Consider the following 24,607-nt stretch of genomic DNA (forward strand, 5'->3'; position numbering starts at 1 on the left):
TTTAATCCACCATACAAGGCATATTTACACCTAGAAATATTTACTCTGCTTTCACAGCTTTTTCCTAACTTCAGGATTTAGGATCATGATGTTTCCTCAGGAAAAACCTCTTCAAGCGAGTTCTATCCAGAGGAATTGTAATTTAAGCAGTTTCCCTCAAAGCGACTTTCCGTTTTCTGAACATGCTACAAGCATCACGGATTTGACAAACGTTAATTACTCAGTTGTGTGCATGTGGATTACAGAACTTTCATCCACCATATAAGACATATATACACCTAGAAATATTTACTGTGATTTCACTACTTTTTCCAACCGTCTGTTTTGAAAATCATGATGTTTTTGCAGAAGTAATCTCTGCAAGCGAGTTCGACCCAGTAGAATTGTAATTTCAATAGTTTCCCACAAAGTGACTTTCCATGGTCCGAACATGCTAAATTCATCACGGATTTAAAAAACAATCATTACTCAGTTGTGTGCATGTAGATTACAAAATTTTCATTGACCATATAAGGCATATATAAACCTAGAATATATTATTCTGACTTCGCAGCTTTTTCCTAATGGCAGTTTAGAAAATCAGGCAACTATAGCAGGATAAATCTCTTGTAGAATGTTCTGCACATTGGACATATAATTTCCATAGTGTCCCTCGCCGTGAAATTCCGTGCTTCAAACATGCTACTTGCAGCGGAGGTTGGACAAATATTCACTGCTGAGTTTTTAGCATGTGGATTACTGAACTTTCATCTACCATAAAATGTATATATACAGATAGAAACATGTACAAATATATGCAGATTTTTCCTAACGTCAGTTTCTGAAATCAGGCAGTTTTCAAAGAAATATACTCTTGGAACTTGTTCCACCCAATAGACATGTAATTTACATAGATTCGCTCATCGTCAAATTCTGTGTTCTGAAAAAGATGGATGCATCATGGTTTCGTAAATTTTCACTACAGATTTGTTAGTATGTGTATTACTGAACTTTCATCACCATACAAGTCACATTGACGCTTAGAAGATTTTTCTCAAAATTCGAATTTTTTCCTGATGCCAGTTTGGAAAATGAGGCAGATTTCAGAGAAAAATGCTTTTGGAGCAAGTTCTACCAAGTGGACATGTAATTTAAAGGCTTTAACTCACCGTGACATTTCATGTTCCGAACACGCTACATGCATAACTGATTCGACAAACATTCTTTATTGAGTTGTGAACATGTGTATTACCGAACTTTTATCCACCATACAATGTGTATTTACACATAGAAACATTTATTCTTATTTAGTAGATTTCTCCTTACGTCAGTTTCTAAAATCATGCAGTTTTCGCAGAAAAACCCTCTTGGAACTAGTACTACCCAATAGACATGTAATTTATATTTTTCCCCTCACTGTGACATTCCATGTTCTGAACATGCTATATGCATCACAGATTGAGAAAGCATTCATTACTGTTTTATGAGTATGTTCATTACAAACTTTCATCCACCACACAAGACATATTAACACCTAGAAATATTAACTCTGAGTTCGCAGCAATTTCCTAATAGCAGTTTTGAAAATTAGGCAATTTCCTAAGGAAAAATCTTTTGGAGCGATTTCTACCCCCAACCATGTAATTTACATAGATTCCATTATTATGAAATTACGTTTTCGAACACGCTACATGCATAACGGATTTGACACATATTCACTACAAATGTGTTTGCATGTGGATTACCGAACTTTCATCACAATAAAGGCATAGTGACACTTTGAAGCATTTTCTCTGATTTCACAAAGATTTCCAATCGCCAGATTCCAAAATGCAGCAGATTTCACAGCAAAAATCTCTTGGAGCGAGTTCTACCCAATAGACTTGTAATTTACATAAAGTCACTCACCGTGAATCTCCGTGTTATGAACACGCTACATGCATCTCAGATTCCACAAATATTCACTACAGAGTTATTAGCATATGGTTTTCCGTACTTTCATCCACCATACAAGGCATAATGGCGCTTACAATCATTTTCTCATTTTTTGAAAGTTTTAACTAAAGCCAGTTTTGAAAATGAGGCAGTTTTCACAGAAAAATATTCTTGGAGAGAGTTCTACACAATAGACATGTAATTTACATAGATTCACTCACCGTCAAAATCTGTGTTCTGACAAAGATGCATGCATCAAGGTTTCGACAAGTATTCACTACAGATTTCTTAGCATGTGCATTTCTGATCTTTCATCCACATTCAAGTCATATTGACACTTAGAAGCATTATCTCAGATTTCGAATATATTTCCTACTGCCAGTTTTGAAAATGAGGCAGATTTTGCAAAAAAATGCTTGTGGAGCGAGTTCTACCCAATGGACATGAAATTTAAATGCTTCCGCTCATCCAGAATTTCTGTGTTCCAAATATGCTCCCTGCATCAGGGATAAGAGAAAAACTCTTTAATGAGTTGTGAACATTAGAATTACCGAATTTTCATCCACCAAACAAGGCATTATTACATGTAGAAAGTCTTTTTCAGATTTAGTAGATATCTCCTAATGTCAGTTTCTAAAATCATGCAGTTTATGCAGAAATATCCTCTTGGAGAGAGTTTTACTCAATAGAGATGTAATTTACATAGATTCGCTCACTGTTAACTTCCGTGTTCTGAGAAAGCTGTATGCATCACTGAATTGACAAAAATTCACTACAGATTTGTTAGCATGTGGATTACTGAGTTTTCATCCACCATTAAAGTCATATTGCACTTAGAAACATTTTCTCAGATTTCAAACTCTTTTCCTTATGCCAGTTTTGAAAATGAGGCAGATTTCACAGAAAAATATTTTTGGAGTGAGTTTTACCCAATAGATATATAATTTACAAAGTTTATTTCACCATGATATTCTGTGTTCTGAATATGATACGTGCATCACGGATTTGACAAACATTTTTTAATGAGTTGTGAACATGTGGATTACCAATCTTTCATCCACCAAACACGGCATATTTACACGTAGAAATGTTTCTCCTCGTTTGCAGGTTTGTCCTAATGCCACTTGCGAAATACAGGCAGTTTTCACAGAAAAATTCTCTTCGATCGTGTTCTATCCAATAGACATTGAATTTACAATGTTTCACTTACCATGACATTCCGTGTTCATAACACGCTACATGCATATTGGATTTAGAAATCATTCATTACCTAGTTGTGAGCATGTGGATTTCTGAAATTTCAACCACCATACAAGGTATATTTACACCTAGAAATAATGACTCTGCTTTCACAGCATTTTCATTACTTCAGTTTCAAAAATCATGAAGTTTTCGCAGGAAAAAACTCTTCATGCGAGTTCTACAAAGGAGAATTGTAATTTAAATAGTTTCCCTCAAAGTGACTTTCCATTTTCTGAACACGCTATATCCATCACTTATTTGACAAACATTCATTACTCAGTTGTGTGCATGTGGATTACAGAACTTTCATCCACCATACAAGGCATAAATACACCTAGAAATATATACTCTGATTTCACAGATTTTTCCTAACTTCAGTCTCGAAATCATAAAGATTTCCCAGAAAAAGTCTCTTCATGTGACATCTATCCATTAGAATTGCAATTTCAATTGTTTCCATCAAAGTGACTTTCCGTGGTGCGAACATGTTAAATTCATCACAGATTTGACAAACATTCATTACTCAGTTGTGTGCCTGTGATTTACAGAACTTTCATCCACCATAGAATGCATATATAAACCTTGAAACTATTATTCTGATTTTGAAGCTTTTTCCTAACTGCAGTTTAGAATATCAGGCAACTTTTGCAGGAAAATTCTCTTGTAGAGTGTTCTACACAGTAGACATGTAATTTACATAGATCTCCTCGCCGTGACCTACCGTGCTCCGAACATGCTACATGCACAGCAGTTCGACAAATATTAAGTGCTGAGTTGTTAGCATGTGGATTAATGTACTTTCATTTACCATACAATGTATAAATACAGCTAGAAGCATGTACTCAGTATTTGCAGATATTTCTTAATGCCAGTTTCGAAAATAAGACCCTTTTCACAGAAAAATCCTCTTGGAGTGAGTTCTACCCAATAGACTTGTAATTTACATACTTTCAGTTACCATGACGTTCTGTGTTCCGAATTCATTACATGCATCACAGAATCTACAACATTCTTTAATGCGTGTACTCATGTGCATTACAAACTTTCATCCACCACACAAGACATATTTGCACCTAGAAACATTAACTCTGAGTTCGCAGCAATTTCCTAATAGCAGTTTTGAAAATTATTCATTTTTTTTGGAATAACATTTTGGAGCGATTTCTACCCACTAGGCATGTAAATAACATAGATTCCATTGCTGTGATATTACGTCCTTCGAACACGCTACATGCACAACGGATTCGACATATATTCACTACAAATATGTTTGCATGTGGATTACCGAACTTTCAGCATAATAAAAGGCATATTGATACTAAGAAGCATTTTCTCTGATTTCAAAGAATTTTCCAAAGGCAGTTTAGAAAATGTGGCAGATTTCTTAGCAAAAATCTTTTGAGGCAAGTTCTATCCGAGACTTGTAATTTACCTAGATTCGCTCACCGTGAAATTCCGTGTTCTGAACACGCTACATGCATCTCGGATTCCACAAATATTAACTACATAGTTGTTAGCATGTGGATTACCGTAGCTTTATGCACCATACAAGGCATAATGGCGCTTACAATCATTTTCTCATTTTTTGAAAATTTTCCTCACGCCACTTTTGAAAATGAGGCAGTTTTCACTGAAAAATGCTCTTGGAGAGAGTTCTACACAATAGACATTTAATTTACATAGGTTTGCTTACCGTCAAATTGTGTGTTCGGAGAAAGCTGCATGCATAACCGTTTCGACAAATATTCACTACAGAATTTTTTAGCATGTGGATTAATGAACTTTCATCCACCATACAATTCATATTGACACTTAGAGCCATTTTCTCAGATTTCGAAGTGTTTTTCTAATGCCATGTTTGAAAATGAGGCAGATTCCGCAGATAAATGCTTTTGGAGCGAGTTCTACCTAATACATGTGTAATTTGCAAGGTTTCTATTACCGTGATAGTCTGTGTCCGAACACATTACATAGATCACGGATTCGACAAACATTGATTAATGAGTTGGGAACGTGTTGATTTCCGAACATTCATCCAACAAACACGGCATAGTTACACCTAGAAATTTTTCTCTGTGTTTGCAGATTTGTCCGAATGCCAGTTGCAAAAAACAGGCAGTTTTCACAGGAAAATTCTCTTCGAGCGTTTTCTATCAGACAGACATGAAATTTACAATGTTTCACTTACCATGACATTCCTTGTTCAGAACATGCTCTATGCATATTGGATGTATAAAACATTCATTACTGATTAGAGAGCATGTGGATTTCCGAAATTTAATCCACCATACAAGGCATATTTACACCTAGAAATATTTACTCTGCTTTCACAGCTTTTTCCTAACTTCAGGATTTAGAATCATGAAGTTTCCTCAGGAAAACCTCTTCAAGCGAGTTCTATCCAGAGGAATTGTAATTTAAGCAGTTTCCCTCAAAGTGACTTTCGTTTTCTGAACATGCTACAAGCATCACGGATTTGACAAACGTTAATTACTCAGTTGTGTGCATGTGGATTACATAACTTTCATTCACCATATAAGACATATATACACCTAGAAATATTTACTGTGATTTCACTACTTTTTCCAACCGTCTGTTTTGTAAATCATGATGTTTTTGCAGAAGTAATCTCTGCAAGCGAGTTCGACCCAGTAGAATTGTAATTTCAATAGTTTCCCACAAAGTGACTTTCCATGGTCCGAATATGCTAAATTCATCACGGATTTAAAAAACAATCATTACTCAGTTGTGTGCATGTAGATTACAGAATTTTCATCCACAATATAAGGCATATATAAACCTAGAAAACATTATTCTGACTTCGCAGCTTTTTCCTAATGGCAGTTTAGAAAATCAGGCAACTATAGCAGGATAAATCTCTTGTAGCATGTTCTACACATTGGACATATAATTTACATAATGTCCCTCGCAGTGAAATTCCGTGCTTCAAACTTGATATTTGCACCGAAGTTTCAACAAATATACAATGCTGAGTTGTTAGTATGTGGATTACTGAAATTTCATCTACCATAAAATGTATATATATAGCTAGAAACATGTACAAATTATATGCAGATTTTCCTAACGTCAGTTTCTGAAATCAGGCAGTTTTCAAAGAAATATACTCTTGGAACTTGTTCCACCCAATAGACATGTAATTTACAGAGATTTGCTCATCGTCAAATTCTGTGTTCTGAAAAAGATGCATGCATCATGGTTTCGAAAAATTTTCACTACAGATTTGTTAGCATGCGTTTTTCTGAACTTTCATCACCATAGAATTCATATTGACGCTTAGAAGCTTTTTCTCAAAATTCGAATTATTTCCTAATGCCAGTTTGGAAAATGAGGCAGATTTCACAGAAAAATGCTTTTGGAGCAAGTTCTACCAAGTGGACATGTCATTTAAATGCTTTCACTCACCGTGACATTGCATGTTCCGAACACGCTACATGCATCACTGATTCGACAAACATTCTTTATTGAGTGGTGAACATGTGTATTACCGAACTTTCATCCACCATACAATGTGTATTTACACATAGAAACATTTATTCTTATTTAGTAGATTTCTCCTTACGTCAGTTTCTAAAATCATGCAGTTTTCGCAGAAAAAACTTCTTGGGGCGAGTACTACCCAATGCACATGTAGTTTACATTTGTCCCCTCACTGTGATATTCCAAGTTCTTAACATGCTACATGCATCACAGATTCAGAAAGCATTCATTACTGTGTTATGAGTATGTGCATTAAAAACTTTCATCCACCATACAAGACATAATAGCACCTAGAAACATTAACTCTGAGATAGCATCAATTTCCTAATAGCAGTTTTGAAAATTAGGAATTTTCTTAAGGAAAAAACTGTTGGAGCGATTTCTACCCACTAGGCATGTAATTTACATGGATTCCATAGCTGTGAAATTACATCTTTCGAACACGCTACATGCATAACTGATTTGACACATATTCACTACAAATGTGTTTGCATGTGGATTAACGAACTTTCAACACAATAAAAGGCATAGTGACACTTTGAAGCATTTTCTTTGATTTCACAAAGATTTCCAATCGCCAGATTCCAAAATGCAGCAGATAACACAGCAAAAATCTCTTGGAGCGTGTTCTACCCAATACACTTGTAATTTACATAGATTTGCTCACCGTGAAATTCCGTGTTCTGAACACGCTACATGCATCTCGGATTCCACAAATATTAACTACAGAGTTGTTAGCATGTGGATTACCATAGTTTTATCCACCATACAAGGCATAATGGCGCTTACAATCATTTTCTCATTTTTTGAAATTTTACCTAAAGCCAGTTTCGAAAATGAGGCAGTTTTCACAGAAAAATATTCTTGGAGAGAGTTCTACACAACAGACATGTAATTTACATAGATTCACTCACCGTCAAAATCTGTGTTCTGACAAAGATGCATGCATCAAAGTTTCGACAAGTATTCACTACAGATTTCTTAGCATGTGCATTTCTGATCTTTCATCCACATTCAAGTCATATTGACACTTAGAAGCATTATCTCAGATTTCGAATATATTTCCTAATTCCAGGTTTGAAAGTGAGGCAGATTTTTCAGTAAAATGCTTGTGGAGCGAGTTCTACCCAATGGACATGAAATTTAAATGCTTCCGCTCATCGAGAATTTCTGTGTTCCAAACATGCTCCCTGCATCAGGGATAAGAGAAAAACTCTTTAATGAGTTGTGAACATTAGAATTACCGAATTTTCATCCACCAAACAAGGCATTATTACACGTAGAAAGACTTTTTCAGATTTAGTAGATATCTCCTAATGTCAGTTTCTAAAATCATGCAGTTTATGCAGAAATATCCTCTTGGAGAGAGTTTTACTCAATAGAGATGTAATTTACATAGATTCGCTCACTGTTAACTTCCGTGTTCTGAGAAAGCTGTATGCATCACTGAATCGACAAAAATTCACTACAGATTTGTTAGCATGTGGATTACTGAGTTTTCATCCACCATTAAAGTCATATTGCACTTAGAAACATTTTCTCAGATTTCAAACTCTTTTCCTTATGCCAGTTTTGAAAATGAGGCAGATTTCACAGAAAAATATTTTTGGAGTGAGTTTTACCCAATAGATATATAATTTACAAAGTTTATTTCACCATGATATTCTGTGTTCTGAATATGATACGTGCATCACGGATTCGACAAACATTTTTTAATGAGTTGTGAACATGTGGATTACCAAACTTTCATCCACCAAACACGGCATATTTACACGTAGAAATGTTTCTCCTCGTTTGCAGGTTTGTCCTAATGCCACTTGCGAAATACAGGCAGTTTTCACAGAAAAATTCTCTTCGATCGTGTTCTATCCAATAGACATTGAATTTACAATGTTTCACTTACCATGACATTCCGTGTTCATAACACGCTACATGCGTATTGGATTTAGAAATCATTCATTACCTAGTTGTGAGCATGTGGATTTCTGAAATTTCAACCACCATACAAGGTATATTTACACCTAGAAATAATGACTCTGCTTTCACAGCATTTTCATTACTTCAGTTTCAAAAATCATGAAGTTTTCGCAGGAAAAAACTCTTCATGCGAGTTCTACAAAGGAGAATTGTAATTTAAATAGTTTCCCTCAAAGTGACTTTCCATTTTCTGAACACGCTATATGCATCACTGATTTGACAAACATTCATTACTCAGTTGTGTGCATGTGGATTACAGAACTTTCATCCACCATACAAGGCATAAATACACCTAGAAATATATACTCTGATTTCACAGATTTTTCCTAACTTCAGTCTCGAAATCATAAAGATTTCCCAGAAAAAATCTCTTCATGTGACATCTATCCATTAGAATTGCAATTTCAATTGTTTCCATCAAAGTGACTTTCCGTGGTGCGAACATGTTAAATTCATCACAGATTTGACCAACATTCATTACTCAGCTGTGTGCCTGTGATTTACAGAAGTTTCATCCACCATAGAATGCATATATAAACCTTGAAACTATTATTCTGATTTTGAAGCTTTTTCCTAACTGCAGTTTAGAATATCAGGCAACTTTTGCAGGAAAATTCTCTTGTAGAGTGTTCTACACAGTAGACATGTAATTTACATAGATCTCCTCGCCGTGACCTACCGTGCTCCGAACATGCTACATGCACAGCAGTTCGACAAATATTAAGTGCTGTGTTGTTAGCATGTGGATTAATGTACTTTCATTTACCATACAATGTATAAATACAGCTAGAAGCATGTACTCAGTATTTGCAGATATTTCTTAATGCCAGTTTCGAAAATAAGACCCTTTTCACAGAAAAATCCTCTTGGAGTGAGTTCTACCCAATAGACTTGTAATTTACATACTTTCAGTTACCATGACGTTCTGTGTTCCGAATTCATTACATGCATCACAGAATCTACAACATTCTTTAATGCGTGTACTCATGTGCATTACAAACTTTCATCCACCACACAAGACATATTTGCACCTAGAAACATTAACTCTGAGTTCGCAGCAATTTCCTAATAGCAGTTTTGAAAATTATTCATTTTTTTTGGAATAACAATTTGGAGCGATTTCTACCCACTAGGCATGTAAATAACATAGATTCCATTGCTGTGATATTACGTCCTTCGAACACGCTACATGCACAACGGATTCGAGATATATTCACTACAAATATGTTTGCATGTGGATTACCGAACTTTCAGCATAATAAAAGGCATATTGATACTAAGAAGCATTTTCTCTGATTTCAAAGAATTTTCCAAAGGCAGTTTAGAAAATGTGGCAGATTTCTTAGCAAAAATCTTTTGAGGCAAGTTCTATCCGAGACTTGTAATTTACCTAGATTCGCTCACCGTGAAATTCCGTGTTCTGAACACGCTACATGCATCTCGGATTCCACAAATATTAACTACATAGTTGTTAGCATGTGGATTACCGTAGTTTTATGCACCATACAAGGCATAATGGCGCTTACAAGCATTTTCTCATTTTTTGAAAATTTTCCTCACGCCACTTTTGAAAATGAGGCAGTTTTCACTGAAAAATGCTCTTGGAGAGAGTTCTACACAATAGACATTTAATTTACATAGGTTTGTTTACCGTCAAATTGTGTGTTCGGAGAAAGCTGCATGCATAACCGTTTCGACAAATATTCACTACAGAATTTTTTAGCATGTGGATTACTGAACTTTCATCCACCATACAATTCATATTGACACTTAGAGCCATTTTCTCAGATTTCAAAGTGTTTTTCTAATGCCATGTTTGAAAATGAGGCAGATTTCGCAGATAAATGCTTTTGGAGCGAGTTCTACCTAATACATGTGTAATTTGCAAGGTTTCTATTACCGTGATAGTCTGTGTCCGAACACATTACATAGATCACGGATTCGACAAACATTGATTAATGAGTTGGGAACGTGTTGATTTCCGAACATTCATCCAACAAACACGGCATAGTTACACCTAGAAATTTTTCTCTGTGTTTGCAGATTTGTCCAAATGCCAGTTGCAAAAAACAGGCAGTTTTCACAGGAAAATTCTCTTCGAGCGTTTTCTATCAGACAGACATGAAATTTACAATGTTTCACTTACCATGACATTCCTTGTTCAGAACATGCTCTATGCATATTGGATGTATAAAACATTCATTACTGATTAGAGAGCATGTGGATTTCCGAAATTTAATCCACCATACAAGGCATATTTACACCTAGAAATATTTACTCTGCTTTCACAGCTTTTTCCTAACTTCAGGATTTAGAATCATGATGTTTCCTCAGGAAAAACCTCTTCAAGCGAGTTCTATCCAGAGGAATTGTAATTTAAGCAGTTTCCCTCAAAGCGACTTTCCGTTTTCTGAACATGCTACAAGCATCACGGATTTGACAAACGTTAATTACTCAGTTGTGTGCATGTGGATTACAGAACTTTCATCCACCATATAAGACATATATACACCTAGAAATATTTACTGTGATTTCACTACTTTTTCCAACCGTCTGTTTTGAAAATCATGATGTTTTTGCAGAAGTAATCTCTGCAAGCGAGTTCGACCCAGTAGAATTGTAATTTCAATAGTTTCCCACAAAGTGACTTTCCATGGTCCGAACATTCTAAATTCATCACGGATTTAAAAAACAATCATTACTCAGTTGTGTGCATGTAGATTACAGAATTTTCATTGACCATATAAGGCATATATAAACCTAGAATATATTATTCTGACTTCGCAGCTTTTTCCTAATGGCAGTTTAGAAAATCAGGCAACTATATCAGGATAAATCTCTTGTAGAATGTTCTGCACATTGGACATATAATTTCCATAGTGTCCCTCGCCGTGAAATTCCGTGCTTCAAACATGCTACTTGCAGCGGAGGTTGGACAAATATTCACTGCTGAGTTTTTAGCATGTGGATTACTGAACTTTCATCTACCATAAAATGTATATATACAGATAGAAACATGTACAAAGTATATGCAGATTTTTCCTAACGTCAGTTTCTGAAATCAGGCAGTTTTCAAAGAAATATACTCTTGGAACTTGTTCCACCCAATAGACATGTAATTTACATAGATTCGCTCATCGTCAAATTCTGTGTTCTGAAAAAGATGCATGCATCATGGTTTCGAAAATTTTCACTACAGATTTGTTAGTATGTGTATTACTGAACTTTCATCACCATACAAGTCACATTGACGCTTAGAAGATTTTTCTCAAAATTCGAATTTTTTCCTGATGCCAGTTTGGAAAATGAGGCAGATTTCAGAGAAAAATGCTTTTGGAGCAAGTTCTACCAAGTGGACATGTAATTTAAAGGCTTTAACTCACCGTGACATTTCATGTTCCAAACACGCTACATGCATAACTGATTCGACAAACATTCTTTATTGAGTTGTGAACATGTGTATTACCGAACTTTTATCCACCATACAATGTGTATTTACACATAGAAACATTTATTCTTATTTAGTAGATTTCTCCTTACGTCAGTTTCTAAAATCATGCAGTTTTCGCAGAAAAACCCTCTTGGAACTAGTACTACCCAATAGACATGTAATTTATATTTTTCCCCTCACTGTGACATTCCATGTTCTGAACATGCTATATGCATCACAGATTGAGAAAGCATTCATTACTGTTTTATGAGTATGTTCATTACAAACTTTCATCCACCACACAAGACATATTAGCACCTAGAAATATTAACTCTGAGTTCGCAGCAATTTCCTAATAGCAGTTTTGAAAATTAGGCAATTTCCTAAGGAAAAATCTTTTGGAGCGATTTCTACCCCCAACCATGTAATTTACATAGATTCCATTATTATGAAATTACGTCTTCGAACACGCTACATGCATAACGGATTTGACACATATTCACTACAAATGTGTTTGCATGTGGATTACCGAACTTTCATCACAATAAAAGGCATAGTGACACTTTGAAGCATTTTCTCTGATTTCACAAAGATTTCCAATCGCCAGATTCCAAAATGCAGCAGATTTCACAGCAAAAATCTCTTGGAGCGAGTTCTACCCAATAGACTTTTAATTTACATAAAGTCACTCACCGTGAATCTCCGTGTTATGAACACGCTACATGCATCTCAGATTCCACAAATATTCACTACAGAGTTATTAGCATATGGTTTTCCGTACTTTCATCCACCATACAAGGCATAATGGCGCTTACAATCATTTTCTCATTTTTTGAAAGTTTTAACTAAAGCCAGTTTCGAAAATGAGGCAGTTTTCACAGAAAAATATTCTTGGAGAGAGTTCTACACAATAGACATGTAATTTACATAGATTCACTCACCGTCAATATCTGTGTTCTGACAAAGATGCATGCATCAAAGTTTCGACAAGTATTCACTACAGATTTCTTAGCATGTGCATTTCTGATCTTTCATCCACATTCAAGTCATATTGACACTTAGAAGCATTATCTCAGATTTCGAATATATTTCCTATTGCCAGTTTTGAAAATGAGGCAGATTTTGCAAAAAAATGCTTGTGGAGCGAGTTCTACCCAATGGACATGAAATTTAAATGCTTCCGCTCATCGAGAATTTCTGTGTTCCAAACATGCTCCCTGCATCAGGGATAAGAGAAAAACTCTTTAATGAGTTGTGAACATTAGAATTACCGAATTTTCATCCACCAAACAAGGCATTATTACATGTAGAAAGTCTTTTTCAGATTTAGTAGATATCTCCTAATGTCAGTTTCTAAAATCATGCAGTTTATGCAGAAATATCCTCTTGGAGAGAGTTTTACTCAATAGAGATGTAATTTACATAGATTCGCTCACTGTTAACTTCCGTGTTCTGAGAAAGCTGTATGCATCACTGAATCGACAAAAATTCACTACAGATTTGTTAGCATGTGGATTACTGAGTTTTCATCCACCATTAAAGTCATATTGCACTTAGAAACATTTTCTCAGATTTCAAACTCTTTTCCTTATGCCAGTTTTGAAAATGAGGCAGATTTCACAGAAAAATATTTTTGGAGTGAGTTTTACCCAATAGATATATAATTTACAAAGTTTATTTCACCATGATATTCTGTGTTCTGAATATGATACGTGCATCACGGATTCGACAAACATTTTTTAATGAGTTGTGAACATGTGGATTACCAAACTTTCATCCACCAAACACGGCATATTTACACGTAGAAATGTTTCTCCTCGTTTGCAGGTTTGTCCTAATGCCACTTGCGAAATACAGGCAGTTTTCACAGAAAAATTCTCTTCGATCGTGTTCTATCCAATAGACATTGAATTTACAATGTTTCACTTACCATGACATTCCGTGTTCATAACACGCTACATGCATATTGGATTTAGAAATCATTCATTACCTAGTTGTGAGCATGTGGATTTCTGAAATTTCAACCACCATACAAGGTATATTTACACCTAGAAATAATGACTCTGCTTTCACAGCATTTTCATTACTTCAGTTTCAAAAATCATGAAGTTTTCGCAGGAAAAAACTCTTCATGCGAGTTCTACAAAGGAGAATTGTAATTTAAATAGTTTCCCTCAAAGTGACTTTCCATTTTCTGAACACGCTATATGCATCACTGATTTGACAAACATTCATTACTCAGTTGTGTGCATGTGGATTACAGAACTTTCATCCACCATACAAGGCATAAATACACCTAGAAATATATACTCTGATTTCACAGATTTTTCCTAACTTCAGTCTCGAAATCATAAAGATTTCCCAGAAAAAATCTCTTCATGTGACATCTATCCATTAGAATTGCAATTTCAATTGTTTCCATCAAAGTGACTTTCCGTGGTGCGAACATGTTAAATTCATCACAGATTTGACAAACATTCATTACTCAGTTGTGTGCCTGTGATTTACAGAAGTTTCATCCACCATAGAATGCATATATAAACCTTGAAACTATTATTCTGATTTTGAAGCTTTTTCCTAACTGCAGTTTAGAATATCAGGCAACATTTGCAGGAAAATTCTCTTGTAGAGTGTTCTACACAGTAGACATGTAATTTACATAGATCTCCTCGCCGTGACCTACCGTGCTCCGAACATGCTACATGCACAGCAGTTCGACAAATATTAAGTGCTGAGTTGTTAGCATGTGGATTAATGTACTTTCATTTACCATACAATGTATAAATACAGCTAGAAGCATGTACTCAGTATTTGCAGATATTTCTTAATGCCAGTTTCGAAAATAAGACCCTTTTCACAGAAAAATCCTCTTGGAGTGAGTTCTACCCAATAGACTTGTAATTTACATACTTTCAGTTACCATGACGTTCTGTGTTCCGAATTCATTACATGCATCACAGAATCTACAACATTCTTTAATGCGTGTACTCATGTGCATTACAAACTTTCATCCACCACACAAGACATATTTGCACCTAGAAACATTAACTCTGAGTTCGCAGCAATTTCCTAATAGCAGTTTTGAAAATTATTCATTTTTTTTGGAATAACATTTTGGAGCGATTTCTACCCACTAGGCATGTAAATAACATAGATTCCATTGCTGTGATATTACGTCCTTCGAACACGCTACATGCACAACGGATTCAAGATATATTCACTACAAATATGTTTGCATGTGGATTACCGAACTTTCAGCATAATAAAAGGCATATTGATACTAAGAAGCATTTTCTCTGATTTCAAAGAATTTTCCAAAGGCAGTTTAGAAAATGTGGCAGATTTCTTAGCAAAAATCTTTTGAGGCAAGTTCTATCCGAGACTTGTAATTTCCCTAGATTCGCTCACCGTGAAATTCCGTGTTCTGAACACGCTACATGCATCTCGGATTCCACAAATATTAACTACATAGTTGTTAGCATGTGGATTACCGTAGCTTTATGCACCATACAAGGCATAATGGCGCTTACAAGCATTTTCTCATTTTTTGAAAATTTTCCTCACGCCACTTTTGAAAATGAGGCAGTTTTCACTGAAAAATGCTCTTGGAGAGAGTTCTACACAATAGACATTTAATTTACATAGGTTTGCTTACCGTCAAATTGTGTGTTCGGAGAAAGCTGCATGCATAACCGTTTCGACAAATATTCACTACAGAATTTTTTAGCATGTGGATTACTGAACTTTCATCCACCATACAATTCATATTGACACTTAGAGCCATTTTCTCAGATTTCGAAGTGTTTTTCTAATGCCATGTTTGAAAATGAGGCAGATTCCGCAGATAAATGCTTTTGGAGCGAGTTCTACCTAATACATGTGTAATTTGCAAGGTTTCTATTACCGTGATAGTCTGTGTCCGAACACATTACATAGATCACGGATTCGACAAACATTGATTAATGAGTTGGGAACGTGTTGATTTCTGAACATTCATCCAACAAACACGGCATAGTTACACCTAGAAATTTTTCTCTGTGTTTGCAGATTTGTCCGAATGCCAGTTGCAAAAAACAGGCAGTTTTCACAGGAAAATTCTCTTCGAGCGTTTTCTATCAGACAGACATGAAATTTACAATGTTTCACTTACCATGACATTCCTTGTTCAGAACATGCTCTATGCATATTGGATGTATAAAACATTCATTACTGATTAGAGAGCATGTGGATTTCCGAAATTTAATCCACCATACAAGGCATATTTACACCTAGAAATATTTACTCTGCTTTCACAGCTTTTTCCTAACTTCAGGATTTAGAATCATGAAGTTTCCTCAGGAAAAACCTCTTCAAGCGAGTTCTATCCAGAGGAATTGTAATTTAAGCAGTTTCCCTCAAAGTGACTTTCGTTTTCTGAACATGCTACAAGCATCACGGATTTGACAAACGTTAATTACTCAGTTGTGTGCATGTGGATTACAGAACTTTCATCCACCATATAAGACATATATACCCCTAGAAATATTTACTGTGATTTCACTACTTTTTCCAACCGTCTGTTTTGAAAATCATGATGTTTTTGCAGAAGTAATCTCTGCAAGCGTGTTCGACCCAGTAGAATTGTAATTTCAATAGTTTCCCACAAAGTGACTTTCCATGGTCCGAATATGCTAAATTCATCACGGATTTAAAAAACAATCATTACTCAGTTGTGTGCATGTAGATTACAGAATTTTCATCCAACATATAAGGCATATATAAACCTAGAAAACATTATTCTGAGTTCGCAGCTTTTTCCTAATGGCAGTTTAGAAAATCTAGCAACTATAGCAGGATAAATTTCTTGTAGCTTATTCTACACATTGGACATATAATTTAAATAGGGTCCCTCGCCGTGAAATTCCGTGCTTCAAACTTGCTACTTGCACCGCAGGTTCGATAAATATTCACTGCTGAGTTGTTAGCATGTGGATTACTGAACTTTCATCTACCATAATATGTATATATACAGCTAGAAACATGTACAAAGTATATGCAGAATTTTCCTAACGTCAGTTTCTGAAATCAGGCAGTTTTCAAAGAAATATACTCTTGGAACTTGTCCCACCCAATAGACATGTAATTTACATAGATTCGCTCATCCTCAAATTCTGTGTTATGAAAAAACTGCATGCATCACGGTTTTGAAAAATATTCACTACAGATTTGTTAGCATGTGTATTTCTGAACTTTCATCACCATACAAGTCATATTGGCAGTTAGAAGCATTTTCTCAAAATTCGAATTTTTCCTAATGCCAGTTTTCAAAATGAGGCAGATTTCACAGAGAAATGCTTCTGTAGCAAGTTCTACCAAGTGGACAAGTAATTTAAATGCTTTCACTCACCGTGACATTGCATGTTCAGAGCACGCTACATGCATCACTGATTCGACAAACATTCTTTATTGAGTGGTCAACGTGTTTATTACCAATCTTTCATCCACCATACAAGTCATATTGACACTAAGAAGCATTTTCGAAGATTTTGAAGTGTTTTCCTAATGTCAGATTTGAAAATGAGGCAGATTTCACAGAATAATGCTTTGGAACGAGTTCTACCCAATACACATGTAATTTACAAAGTTTCTATCACCGTGATATTCTGTGTTCCAAACACGCAACATGGATCACGGATTCGACAAACATTTTTAATGAGCTGTGAACATGTGGAATACCAAATTTCATCCACCAAACACTGCATATTTACACCTAGACATTTTTCTCTGTGTTCGCAGATTTGTCCTAATGCCACTTGAGAAATACAGGCAGTTTTCACAGAAAAATTCTCTTCGATCGTGTTCTATCCAATAGACATGAAATTTACAATGTTTCACTTACCATGACATTCCGTGTTCATAACATGCTACATGCATATTGGATTAAGATATCATTCATTACTGAGTTGTGAGCATGTGGATTTCTGAACTTTCCACCACCATACAAGGTATATTTACACCTAGAAATATTTACTCTGCTTTCACAGCTTTTTCCTAACTTCAGGATTTAGAATCATGAAGTTTCCTCAGGAAAAACCTCTTCAAGCGAGTTCTATCCAGAGGAATTGTAATTTAAGCAGTTTCCCTTAAAGTGACTTTCGTTTTCTGAACATGCTACAAGCATCACGGATTTGACAAACGTTAATTACTCAGTTGTGTGCATGTGGATTACAGAACTTTCATCCACCATATAAGACATATATACCCCTAGAAATATTTACTGTGATTTCACTACTTTTTCCAACCGTCTGTTTTGAAAATCATGATGTTTTTGCAGAAGTAATCTCTGCAAGCGTGTTCGACCCAGTAGAATTGTAATTTCAATAGTTTCCCACAAAGTGACTTTCCATGGTCCGAATATGCTAAATTCATCACGGATTTAAAAAACAATCATTACTCAGTTGTGTGCATGTAGATTACAGAATTTTCATCCAACATATAAGGCATATATAAACCTAGAAAACATTATTCTGAGTTCGCAGCTTTTTCCTAATGGCAGTTTAGAAAATCTAGCAACTATAGCAGGATAAATTTCTTGTAGCTTATTCTACACATTGGACATATAATTTAAATAGGGTCCCTCGCCGTGAAATTCCGTGCTTCAAACTTGCTACTTGCACCGCAGGTTCGATAAATATTCACTGCTGAGTTGTTAGCATGTGGATTACTGAACTTTCATCTACCATAATATGTATATATACAGCTAGAAACATGTACAAAGTATATGCAGAATTTTCCTAACGTCAGTTTCTGAAATCAGGCAGTTTTCAAAGAAATATACTCTTGGAACTTGTCCCACCCAATAGACATGTAATTTACATAGATTCGCTCATCCTCAAATTCTGTGTTATGAAAAAACTGCATGCATCACGGTTTTGAAAAATATTCACTACAGATTTGTTAGCATGTGTATTTCTGAACTTTCATCACCATACAAGTCATATTGGCAGTTAGAAGCATTTTCTCAAAATTCGAATTTTTCCTAATGCCAGTTTTCAAAATGAGGCAGATTTCACAGAGAAATGCTTCTGTAGCAAGTTCTACCAAGTGGACAAGTAATTTAAATGCTTTCACTCACCGTGACATTGCATGTTCAGAGCACGCTACATGCATCACTGATTCGACAAACATTCTTTATTGAGTGGTCAACGTGTTTATTACCAATCTTTCATCCACCATACAAGTCATATTGACACTAAGAAGCATTTTCGAAGATTTTGAAGTGTTTTCCTAATGTCAGATTTGAAAATGAGGCAGATTTCACAGAATAATGCTTTGGAACGAGTTCTACCCAATACACATGTAATTTACAAAGTTTCTATCACCGTGATATTCTGTGTTCCAAACACGCAACATGGATCACGGATTCGACAAACATTTTTAATGAGCTGTGAACATGTGGAATACCAAATTTCATCCACCAAACACTGCATATTTACACCTAGACATTTTTCTCTGTGTTCGCAGATTTGTCCTAATGCCACTTGAGAAATACAGGCAGTTTTCACAGAAAAATTCTCTTCGATCGTGTTCTATCCAATAGACATGAAATTTACAATGTTTCACTTACCATGACATTCCGTGTTCATAACACGCTACATGCATATTGGATTAAGATATCATTCATTACTGAGTTGTGAGCATGTGGATTTCTGAACTTTCCACCACCATACAAGGTATATTTACACCTAGAAATATTTACTCTGCTTTCACAGCTTTTTCCTAACTTCAGGATTTAGAATCATGAAGTTTCCTCAGGAAAAACCTCTTCAAGCGAGTTCTATCCAGAGGAATTGTAATTTAAGCAGTTTCCCTTAAAGTGACTTTCGTTTTCTGAACATGCTACAAGCATCACGGATTTGACAAACGTTAATTACTCAGTTGTGTGCATGTGGATTACAGAACTTTCATCCACCATATAAAACATATATACACCTAGAAATATTTACTGTGATTTCACTACTTTTTCCAACCGTCTGTTTTGAAAATCATGATGTTTTTGCAGAAGTAATCTCTGCAAGCGAGTTCGACCCAGTAGAATTGTAATTTCAATAGTTTCCCACAAAGTGACTCTCCATGGTCCGAATATGCTAAATTCATCACGGATTTAAAAAACAATCATTACTCAGTTGTGTGCATGTAGATTACAGAATTTTCATCCACAATATAAGGCATATATAAACCTAGAAAACATTATTCTGACTTCGCAGCTTTTTCCTAATGGCAGTTTAGAAAATCTGGCAACTATAGCGGGATAAATCTCTTGTAGCATGTTCTACACATTGGACATATAATTTACATAATGTCCCTCGCAGTGAAATTCCGTGCTTCAAACTTGCTATTTGCACCGAAGTTTCGACAAATATACAATGCTGAGTTGTTAGTATGTGGATTACTGAAATTTCATCTACCATAAAATGTATATATATAGCTAGAAACATGTACAAATTATATGCAGATTTTCCTAACGTCAGTTTCTGAAATCAGGCAGTTTTCAAAGAAATATACTCTTGGAACTTGTTCCACCCAATAGACATGTAATTTACAGAGATTCGCTCATCGTCAAATTCTGTGTTCTGAAAAAGATGCATGCATCATGGTTTCGAAAAATTTTCACTACAGATTTGTTAGCATGCGTTTTTCTGAACTTTCATCACCATACAATTCATATTGACGCTGAGAAGCTTTTTCTCAAAATTCGAATTATTTCCTAATGCCAGTTTGGAAAATGAGGCAGATTTCACAGAAAAATGCTTTTGGAGCAAGTTCTACCAAGTGGACATGTCATTTAAATGCTTTCACTCACCGTGACATTGCATGTTCCGAACACGCTACATGCATCACTGATTCGACAAACATTCTTTATTGAGTGGTGAACATGTGTATTACCGAACTTTCATCCACCATACAATGTGTATTTACACATAGAAACATTTATTCTTATTTAGTAGCTTTCTCCTTACGTCAGTTTCTAAAATCATGCAGTTTTCGCAGAAAAAACTTCTTGGGGCGAGTACTACCCAATACACATGTAATTTACATTTGTCCCCTCACTGTGATATTCCAAGTTCTTAACATGCTACATGCATCACAGATTCAGAAAGCATTCATTACTGTGTTATGAGTATGTGCATTAAAAACTTTCATCCACCATACAAGACATAATAGCACCTAGAAACATTAACTCTGAGATAGCATCAATTTCCTAATAGCAGTTTTGAAAATTAGGCATTTTCTTAAGGAAAAAACTGTTGGAGCGATTTCTACCCACTAGGCATGTAATTTACATGGATTCCATAGCTGTGAAATTACATCTTTCGAACACGCTACATGCATAACTGATTTGACACATATTCACTACAAATGTGTTTGCATGTGGATTAACAAACTTTCAACACAATAAAAGGCATAGTGACACTTTGAAGCATTTTCTCTGATTTCACAGAGATTTCCAATCGCCAGATTCCAAAATGCAGCAGATAACACAGCAAAAATCTCTTGGAGCGTGTTCTACCCAATACACTTGTAATTTACATAGATTTGCTCACCGTGAAATTCCGTGTTCTGAACACGCTACATGCATCTCGGATTCCACAAATATTAACTACAGAGTTGTTAGCATGTGGATTACCATAGTTTTATCCACCATACAAGGCATAATGGCGCTTACAATCATTTTCTCATTTTTTGAAATTTTACCTAAAGCCAGTTTCGAAAATGAGGCAGTTTTCACAGAAAAATATTCTTGGAGAGAGTTCTACACAATAGACATGTAATTTACATAGATTCACTCACCGTCAAAATCTGTGTTCTGACAAAGATGCATGCATCAAAGTTTCGACAAGTATTCACTACAGATTTCTTAGCATGTGCATTTCTGATCTTTCATCCACATTCAAGTCATATTGACACTTAGAAGCATTATCTCAGATTTCGAATATATTTCCTAATTCCAGGTTTGAAAGTGAGGCAGATTTTTCAGTAAAATGCTTGTGGAGCGAGTTCTACCCAATGGACATGAAATTTAAATGCTTCCGCTCATCGAGAATTTCTGTGTTCCAAACATGCTCCCTGCATCAGGGATAAGAGAAAAACTCTTTAATGAGTTGTGAACATTAGAATTACCGAATTTTCATCCACCAAACAAGGCATTATTACACGTAGAAAGACTTTTTCAGATTTAGTAGATATCTCCTAATGTCAGTTTCTAAAATCATGCAGTTTATGCAGAAATATCCTCTTGGAGAGAGTTTTACTCAATAGAGATGTAATTTACATAGATTCGCTCACTGTTAACTTCCGTGTTCTGAGAAAGCTGTATGCATCACTGAATCGACAAAAATTCACTACAGATTTGTTAGCATGTGGATTACTGAGTTTTCATCCACCATTAAAGTCATATTGCACTTAGAAACATTTTCTCAGATTTCAAACTCTTTTCCTTATGCCAGTTTTGAAAATGAGGCAGATTTCACAGAAAAATATTTTTGGAGTGAGTTTTACCCAATAGATATATAATTTACAAAGTTTATTTCACCATGATATTCTGTGTTCTGAATATGATACGTGCATCACGGATTCGACAAACATTTTTTAATGAGTTGTGAACATGTGGATTACCAATCTTTCATCCACCAAACACGGCATATTTACACGTAGAAATGTTTCTCCTCGTTTGCAGGTTTGTCCTAATGCCACTTGCGAAATATAGGCAGTTTTCACAGAAAAATTCTCTTCGATTGTGTTCTATCCAATAGACATTGAATTTACAATGTTTCACTTACCATGACATTCCGTGTTCATAACACGCTACATGCATATTGGATTTAGAAATCATTCATTACCTAGTTGTGAGCATGTGGATTTCTGAAATTTCAACCACCATACAAGGTATATTTACACCTAGAAATAATGACTCTGCTTTCACAGCATTTTCATTACTTCAGTTTCAAATATCATGAAGTTTTCGCAGGAAAAAACTCTTCATGCGAGTTCTACCCAGTAGAATTGTAATTTAAATAGTTTCCCTCAAAATGAATTTTCCATTTTATGAACATGCTACATGCATCACGGATTTGACAAGCATTCATTACTCAGTTGTGTGCATGTGGATTACAGAACTTTCATCCACCATACAAGGCATAAATACACCTAGAAAAATTTACTCTGATTTCACAGATATTTCATAACTTCAGTCTCGAAAATCATACAGTTTTCCCAGAAAAAATCTCTGCATGTGAGTTCTACCCATTAGAATTGCAATTTCAAATATTTCCCACAAAGTGACTTTCCGTGGTGAGAGCATGCTAAATTCATCACGGATTTGACAAGCATTCATTACTCAGTTGTGTGCCTGTGAATTATGAAACTTTCGTCCACCATATAATGCATATATAAACCTTGAAACTATTATTCTGATTTTGCAGCTTTTTCCTAACTGCAGTTTTGAATATCAGGCAACTTTTGCAGGATAATTCTCTTGTAGAGTGTTCTACACAATAGACATGTAATTTACATAGACCTACTCGCCGTGACATAACGTGCTCCGAACATGATTCATGCACCGCAGTTCGAAAAATATAAATAGCTGAGTTGTTAGCATGTGGATTAATGTACTTTCATCTACCATACAATGTATATATACAGCTAGAAGCATGTACTAAATATTTGCAGATATTTCATAATGCCAGTTTCGAAAATAAGACATTTTTCACAGAAAAATACTCTTGGAGTGAGTTCTATCCAATAGACTTGTAATTTAAATAGTTACTGTTCCTGTGACATTCCGTGTTCCGAGTACATTACATGCATCACAGATTCTACAACATTCTTTAGTGAGTGGAAGCATGTGCATTACCAACTTTCATCCAACACACAAGACATATATGCACCTAGAAACTTTAACTCTGAGTTCGCAGCAATTTCCTAATAGCAGTTTTGAAAATTAGGCATTTTTTTTTGGAAAAAAATTTTGGAGCGATTTCTACCCACTAGGCATGTAATATACATAGATTCCATTGCTGTGAAATTATGTCTTTCGAACACGCTACATGCATAAAGGATTCGACATATATTCACTACAAATATGTTTGCATGTAGATTACCGAACTTTCAGCATAATAAAAGGCATATTGATACTTAGAAGCATTTTCTCTGATTTCACAGAGTTTTCCAAATGCCAGTTTTGAAAATGCGGAAGATTTCGCAGCAAAAAGCTCTTGGAGCGTGTTCTATCCGAGACTTGTAATTTACATAGGTTCGCTCACAGTGAAATTCCTTGTTCTGAACACACTACATGCATCTCGGATTCCACAAATTTTAACTAAAGAGTTGTTAGCATGTGGATTATCGTACTTTTATCCATCATACAAGACATAATGGCGCTTGCAATCATTTTCTCATTTTTTGAAAGTTTTCCTAACGCCACTTTGGAAAATGAGGCACTTTTCACCGAAAAATTCTCTTGGAGAGAATTCTACACAGTAGACATTTAATTTACATAGGTTCGCT

This window comes from Camelus bactrianus, chromosome 2, assembly GCF_048773025.1.
Source record: "Camelus bactrianus isolate YW-2024 breed Bactrian camel chromosome 2, ASM4877302v1, whole genome shotgun sequence".
Lineage (NCBI taxonomy): Eukaryota > Metazoa > Chordata > Mammalia > Artiodactyla > Camelidae > Camelus > Camelus bactrianus.